The sequence below is a fragment of the Peromyscus leucopus genome, chromosome 19 (assembly GCF_004664715.2).
Source record: "Peromyscus leucopus breed LL Stock chromosome 19, UCI_PerLeu_2.1, whole genome shotgun sequence".
NCBI lineage: Eukaryota > Metazoa > Chordata > Mammalia > Rodentia > Cricetidae > Peromyscus > Peromyscus leucopus.
In genome coordinates, this window is record NC_051079.1 from 60,802,311 (window position 1) to 60,804,373 (window position 2,063).

Sequence of the window (2,063 nt, forward strand, 5' to 3'; positions counted from 1 at the left end):
CAGCAGTTCAGCTGAAATTCATTCTGGATGAGGACTCAGAGGCTTCCAGTCTGAGGAAAAAGGACCAGCTGAGGAACTGGCGAGGTGAGGTAGCTGTGGCTTGTTCTGCTTCTCTGATCTTCCAGCATTCACCCCAATAACTAGCCTCAGGTTTGATTTTATTAATAAGAACTTTTTAAGATTCCTGCTACAGAGGAGAGTTCAAGGAGTGTGTGTAGAATCAAAATGGGGAGAATATGAAAATTAAACCCTGAGCATGTATAGATTGACTCAAATCAGATACATGGTTATCCCTTATGGGTACTTGAATGCCATGTAGAATAAACACAAAGTGGATTACTAAGGTTATAATAACGTTTGTGTATTTGTGCTTTTTTTTTAATTCTTTTTAATTATTATTATTTTACAACACCATTCAGTTCAACATAATAGCCTCAGATTCCCCTGTTCTCCCCCTCTCGCCCCCCCTCCCCCATCCCACCCCCCATTCCCACCTCCTCCAGATCAAGGTCTCCCCCGAGGACCGGGGTCGACCTGGTAGACTCAGTCCAGGCAGGTCCATTCCCCCCCTCCCAGACCGAGCCAAGTGTCCCTGCATAAGTCCCAGGATTCAAACAGCCAACTCATGCAACGAGCCCAGGACCCGGCACCAATGCACAGCTGCCTCCCAAACAGATCAAGCCAAATGACTGTCTCACACATTCAGAGGGCCTGATCCAGTTGGGGGCCCCTCAGCCTTTGGTTCATAGATCCTGTGCTTCCATTCATTTGGTTATTTGTCCCGGTGCTTTATCCAACCTTGGCTTCAACAATTCTCGCTCACATCACCAGTGAGGCTACCTGGAAAACGGGACCCCATAAAAAGACACGGAGAAATGGACGAGATCTACATGAACAGCCTGGTCATGAGTGGGAACAATGAAGGGCGACGGTCGAGGAAAGAGAGTGGAGATCTAGCTGGACAAGAAAAGAGAGGAGAACAAGGAATAGAGACCATGGTAAATGAAGACAATGAGAAGTGAGAAGGAGGAAGCAGAGAGCTAGGAGCCACGGAGATCCACAAAGATACCCGCAAAAGACTGCTGGCAATGTCGAAGACGCAGAACTGATACTCTTGTGATGATGGAGACACCTGATAGTTGTGCATAAACCCATCCAGACTGAGAATCTGGATGCAGACATCAGGCTGGGGGGAGCACTGGGAGTAATATGAGAAAGAAGAGGTTTATATGAGCGAGAATTATTTGTGCTTTTTTAAGAGAAAAAAGAGCATGAAGTTGGGTGAGGGAGAATCTGGAAGGAGTTGGGGTGGGGGAGAATATGATAAAAATACACTTGTGAAATTCTTTTTTTTTTTTTTTTTAGTGCTCAACAATTTTACTACTAACCTTATGATCATATGAATTCCTTATGACCTCTCCTTTTCTGTTATGGTATCTCATTTGCTTTACGACATATTTTTTTTTTTTATTTTAAGTAAATTTATTTTACAACATCATTTAGTTCAACATAATAGCCACAGAAAAATATGGAACGCTTCACGAATTTGCGTGTCATCCTTGCGCAGGGGCCATGCTAATCTTCTCTGTATCGTTCCAATTTTAGTATATGTGCTGCCGAAGCGAGCACATTGTGAAATTCTTAAAAAGTAAAAAAATAAAAAAATTAAAACCTTCATGGGTCATAATATTGACAGTAAAATATCCATGTGTTTATCAGAAAATGGCTACTTTTTAAATGACAAAATGCAGATGTTGTTAATGAAAAAAAGTGTCATATGTCAAGAGAGTCAGGAAATGACATAATAGGAAGAGATGGAATCATGGTAGGAACAGTTATCAGAAAACTGCCTAAGATTAATAGTTAATTAATTAATAGTATGTTTTAGACATGGATGATCTCTGATGCTCTCCAGTAGTAGTGATGGTGGAAACTGATTTTAGTAAAAATAAAATAGAATAAAATATAGATGCTATGCAAGAAACTGTTTATAAGAATTTCACTATGAAAGAAGGGGATAGTATGTTCTCCCAGGTAGATTACCAAACACAGTGATAGTTTTT

The 2,063-nt window shown here is 40.9% G+C and overlaps 1 non-coding gene across 1 annotated transcript; it reads right to left on the reverse strand.

Moving 5' to 3' along the window:
* Positions 1–1,522: 1,522 nt before the first annotated feature.
* Positions 1,523–1,629, reverse strand: LOC114690217. The gene has a single exon (XR_003734049.1). It is a non-coding gene; the product is annotated as a U6 spliceosomal RNA (small nuclear RNA).
* Positions 1,630–2,063: the final 434 nt, after the last annotated feature.